Source organism: Galeopterus variegatus, unplaced genomic scaffold (assembly GCF_000696425.1).
Source record: "Galeopterus variegatus unplaced genomic scaffold, G_variegatus-3.0.2 Scaffold2921, whole genome shotgun sequence".
Taxonomy (NCBI): domain Eukaryota; kingdom Metazoa; phylum Chordata; class Mammalia; order Dermoptera; family Cynocephalidae; genus Galeopterus; species Galeopterus variegatus.
In genome coordinates this window covers 167,249-173,045 of record NW_007729032.1, presented here as the reverse complement: position 1 = coordinate 173,045, position 5,797 = coordinate 167,249, and the positions used below count along the sequence as shown (strand labels likewise).

The 5,797-nt window shown below is 41.6% G+C and overlaps 1 pseudogene; it reads right to left on the bottom strand.

Annotated features, from left to right (window-relative positions):
* Positions 1–4,230: 4,230 nt before the first annotated feature.
* Positions 4,231–5,565, bottom strand: LOC103599356 (annotated as a pseudogene).
* Positions 5,566–5,797: the final 232 nt, after the last annotated feature.

Genomic DNA, 5,797 nt, shown 5'->3' with positions numbered 1-5,797 from the left:
TAGGCGATTTTCATAGAACATGGGTGCACCCCTACTTCCAGGGATAAAAACTGACTGGTCAAATCAATCTGGATAATACCATCCTCTTGTTCTTAAAATTGATTCTATTATTCACGCCTAAGTCAATCAGGTTTAACCATAGCCTGCCAATGTAGTTTGGATGTGTTTGTTCCCCCAAAGCTCATGTTGAAATCCGATCCCCAGCATGACAGGGCTGGAAGGTGCTTGGGACACAGGAGTAGATCCCTCATGAATAGATTAATGCCCTCCCTTAGGTGGGGGAGGGGAATAGTGAGTGACTTCTCACTCCATTAGTTCCCACAAGAGCTGGTTGTTTAAAGGAGCCTGGCACTTCCCCTCTCTTTCTCTTGCTTCCTCTCACCACGTGATAAGCACGTGCCAGCTGCCCTGCTGTTTTCTGTCATGAGTAGAAGCAGCCTGAGGCCTGTGCCAGATGCAGCTGTCCCAGAATCATAAGGCAGATAAACCTCTGTTCTTTATATATTACCCAGTCTCAGAAATTCTGTTACAGCAACACAAAAATGGACTAACACACCTGGTTATATTGTTTCAGAAATGAACACATGACACATATCAGGGTCAATGAGACACAAGGGAAGTTTTAATGGGATCTCTGGAAAATAAACTTTCTCACCATTTTAGAACCACCAAAAAAACATTTTCTCCTTTTCTAGTCTGTGTAATGTACAGATCAAAGCCTGGTACTGCAGCATTTTGATGTCATGGAAGCAGTGAGAATTAGGACCAATCTAACCCATGGAAGACAGAGAAGAGAGCTAGGAAGAACCAATTCCTTTGTACACAAGAATGAGCTGCTGAATCAAACCAACCCTGAAGCTGTGTCTTATGTAGGCTTTCCATTATAATTGAACTGTTCCTTATCTCAATTTTCTTCTTATATTCCATTATTTATATATGAAAGCCATTAATTATAAATATGAAATCCAGATTACAAATTTGTACTTCATTTATTCCCCTGTATCTACTGGGTAATAAAGTAACTATTTTGACTAATATGGCCAGTCATTTAAATTGGATTAATTGTAATAAGTACACACAGATATTAGAGGTTATTTGGTGGAAATTACCAAACCACCAATATTTTTAGCATCAGGTAAACACTTAATGTAGTTTGCACTATTAGATGTTCTCTTATAAGATATTTAGCTGTAGAAGATGAAATCAATGGGGGAAAAATAATGCTACATAAATCTTGAAAAGGAAATTGTAATGGAATAACCAACTCTCATAGGCAGAATGTTGCCTTCTATAAAAAAAGAAAAGAAAAGAAAAGAAAAAGAAAGTCTACAAAATTCATATAATGGAGCAGAAAAATTCAAAAATACCTGTAAAATCACTGCAAGATGATTAGAAGGGAAATCTATTTAAGGCAGAATTCAAACATATCTACTACAAAATGACCTATTCTCAAGCTCACGAGCTTTAGCTGAACTCCTTATGTGACTCAACATCAAATAAAATACTTTTTCAAGTACTTTGAGAAGTTTGAGCATATGTCCTCATGCTTGGTGGAAAATTTAACACAGCAGCAGCATTCAGAAGTAAATCGCAGCTCTACAACATGCATAGAAAAAAGAAGTAAACTGAATTTCATTATTTCTACTGCTTCTGTCTTTACCTAGTCTACAGTAATTGAAAATAATTAAATTAATATAATTCTTACAGATAATCCATTTATTTCAATACATTTCCAGATTATTTGTATGTGGTTATTTTAGAATATTAGTGTTTGGCAATTACTTCACCTGTAATAAAGTTGGAAGGAGGGGTGTTCAGACAAGATGTTCTGGAGAAAGACTTGAGGGGTCAATTGAAATTGACCAGACTAAATGCAGATCAAGATGGAGTTTAGAGGTGACATCAAAAATGAAGAGCATTGCGTGGTGTGGACACAGTAGTTACAAGTGCCAGGAGTTAAAAGAAAACATCATGGCTAGAGAAGAAGGAAGGGAAAAATTGATCATGCTTCTGAGTGTGTCTTAGAACAAAATGATGAGCTGGAAACAACATCAGCTATTTTCCAGGTCACTCATCACATGTTGGAAAAAGCTGTAGTCTATCTTCAAAAAGTTGGCTGTGGTCTACATTACTGGTGCTTCCAAGGAAATCCTGGACTGCATAAATGGACCAGCAGTGGAATTTGTTTGGTAATAGGAATAATGCTGTGTTCTTGATTAAGCATTTAAAAAGGAATAATCATAAAAATACTAGTCTGAGATCATCTCAACCTGTTGAAAATAGGAAATACTAAGGACTCACTAAATGTTAATATTATTCATTTTATTTTAGTAATGTTTTACTTATCTCCATACTGACTTTTTCAGAATATTCACACACACATGCTCATCTAATGAAAAAACATACAATTTCATCAAACCACAAAAGCTGTCTGAACTGTGTGTTGCTCATATTATTAAATAAGAGACATGAGGGGGCTTAGAGGTTTATCTAGAACCTGAGGGGATCAACTCCCTGGGAGTCTCTGTTACTGGGATTGGTTTAAGTAAATTGTACTGAGAAGGCAAACCTTTGTAAAAGCATGCAAGTACAGACTGTTATTTATGGTACACTTCATGTGGAAGAGATTGTATGTGTGTTTCATGAGCATACTTTGTATATATTTAAAGTAATTTCCTTCAGATGAGAACAAAGAAAACATCTAACTGGATCTCAAGATGTAAATGAGCCAAACCTTCTCTTTGATGAGTCAAACCTTCTGTGTCTTCAAGTTGTACTTTCAAGCTACGAACTTTATGATTATACTTAATGGATTCAGGAGACAAGGGAGATGTAGTATGGTTAAAAAAAAATACACTGGCATGACAGTTAGGAGATCTGGATCTCTTGATACTTTATAAATAGCAAGATTGACATTATGTTGCCATAGATAAGTCACATGAACTGATAGGCAAGACAACCTCACCAGATTGTGGTGGGAAAAATAAATCATATAAAAGTGCTTTAAAAAGTGGGATGAGTAATGAAAATATTTTTGCATGTGATGTTTGCACTTTATGCTCCCAAATTCTAAGCATCTATATGTGAAACTTTTGCAAGGTCCCCTTTGCTTCTTTGAGAGAAAAAGACCACAGGAATAGTCTTCCACTAGGACCATGAAGGAGACTGATTCTCTTCTAGGCGTCTCTGGATCCTTCACCCAATCTCTTTCTCAGGAATTGGCAACATTTTTCCTAGCGGTTCTTACCCTCACTCAACCTCCTTCCTTTCTACAAGATCAAAACCTTCATAATTCCAATAACTATAATTTCTCCCCTATTTTAAAAAAGAAAAAACAAAAATGAAAACAAAAACCCTTCTTTGACTCTACTTTTTTTCTTCAGCTATGAATCTATTTTTTTCTCCTTTACAGCCAAATATCTTTTTTTTTCTTTCATCCCATTTATTAAAGAAACAGTCAGAAAAGGTACAATGCAGGGAAAACACCAACCAACCTTTCACATCTTCCCTTCATCACCACCCCAATTTACATATTTCCATCCACATCCATTTAAATGGTGAGGTTCTTTGACTGGGAACTCCACTGGAGAGGGAGTTGGATGAGCAGAGGAGCCTTAAATTTGACCACCTCTAAGTCCAAGGAGAAGGGAGCCATAGGCCCAGTCAGTCAAGCAGAAATTGTACTTGGTGGGTCTCTGAAGTAGTTGTCCACCTCCCTGTTCTGTGTTCAAGCTCCCAGGGAAAGGGATGGCAACAGAGGATGACCAGGTCCAAGCTGCCCAGGTCAAAGCTATTGAAGTACGGTCCCTTCACCAATGCAACATTTACAGAGCACGATGAACTGATTTCTCCAGTGGTGAGCAGGAAACTACATGTGAATTGGGACCTAAGGGCCAATGTATCCCTGAGGAAAAGTCCACAAGAACAATTCAAGAAACTTGTAAGAAACAAGGGGCAGAAAGCTGTGGAACCAAAGCACAGTAGGCTTTTGGAAGGCTGGAGATCCTTTCTCTCAAGGCCAGGATTATTCCCACCTGCTATTGTCCAGGACCTACAAATAACACTTACCTTCAGTCAAGAAAAAAGCAGAGGAAAAAGATCACTCATTTGAACTTGAGCCCAGCTACATTCTTTGGACTGTAGCTCCATTTCTGCCCTTTTACTTAAGATAGCCGCTACCCAGAACCACAGTGCCCAGAAAGCAAGGTAGTCCTGGAGGGAAAATGATGCTTACAGAGGTAACATTCCATTTGTGTACATTGCAGTCATTGGACACCCTGGTCTGGGAAAAGCAACTGAGTTTGTGTCAGAGAGGCTCCACACGCTTGGAAATGGGAACAAACTCTTGCCTGTAGGGCTGTTTATCCTTGAAAAGGAAGCTGGATTTAAGCCCAGGGCCCCAGTTGGCCTTGTAGAAGGAGCTGGGTTAATACCCCCAGGGCCTGCTGAAGAAGAGCTGAGGTGTGCAGCAGCTGACCGGGAAAGCAACTTGACCAGGGTCTAACAGGCCAATGAACCTTGGGAAGGTAGCTGGACTTGGACCCTGCAGGCCAGTGGTCCTTGGGAAGTAAGCTGGATTGGGGCCTAGTGTCCCAGAGGCTTTTGGGAAAATTGCTGTACTTGGGCCCTGGAGGACAGCAGATCTTCGGAAGGTAGCTGGGTTTGAAGCCAATGTGCCAGAAGACTGTGAGAAGGCAGTTGGGTTCAGTCCCTGTGAACCTGTATGCTTAGGAAAAAGATTGGCATTTACCCCCCTGGGGCCACCTGGCCTTGAGAAATGAGCTGAATTGGGGCCTAAGGGGTCAGGAACCCTTGACATGAGAGATGAATTTTGCCTTGAAAGACCAATTTCCTGAGAGCCAGGACCTGAGTTTGGGCCTATGGGGCCAGGTATTCTTGCCATGGAGTATGGGCTTGTGCCCATGTTAGAAGCCTGTGAGAAGGAGCCAAATTTCCTCCTAAAAGATCTGCTGCTCTTAAAATGGGGTCAAGATCCAGGCCTTAAGGTCCAGTCATTCTTAAGACCAGATCCTGTGCCCAAGAGGCCACCCATTCTGGCATCCAGATTAGGGCCTGGGCCCAACCCACCTGTCCTTGGATTTAACAGATGACCTGGTCCTGGGAGACCCCATAACCCGGGGTTAAACAGAGGTCCTGGGCCTGTAAAATCTCCTGTTCTAGGAGCTAAAGCTGGACCTGGGCCTGGACCCAAGAGGCCACATGGCCTTGGGAAAGAAACTGCATCTATGCGAGTGGGATTCATCCCTCTTGGAGAAGAAGCCATGCTTGGGTCACGAGTACCAGCAGCGAAAGATGTGGGGTTTAAAGCCAATGAGCATGATGAAGTTGGAAAAGAAGATAAGTTCCTTTGAAACGGGGCCAATCTTCCACCAAGAGAACCAGCTGTCATAAGGTAGGGATTGGAGTTCACACCCAGTGGGTGTCCTGGGTTCAGAACAGGACCCCCTCTGGTCCCAGGAATCCATTGAGCCATCCTAGAGGCAGCAGCAGAGCACGAATCCAAGGAGTTGGCTGCTCTCTGGGGAGAATCTGGGGTTCTTTCATACTTTCTTGGGGACATTGGTGATAATGGGCTGAGGGCAGGTTTGGAAAAGGATCTCATTTTTGATGAGTGTTGTCACCAGCTACTGGGTGCATGTCTCACGGCCGAGCTCATCACACTCCTACTCCCCAGAAGTGTGTTTGACAAGGGCTGCAAAAGCTTTCTCTAGGTGGATGATTTTCCCATACAGGATGTGATGCCCTACAATGAGCACAGGATTCCCTGGCAGTAACA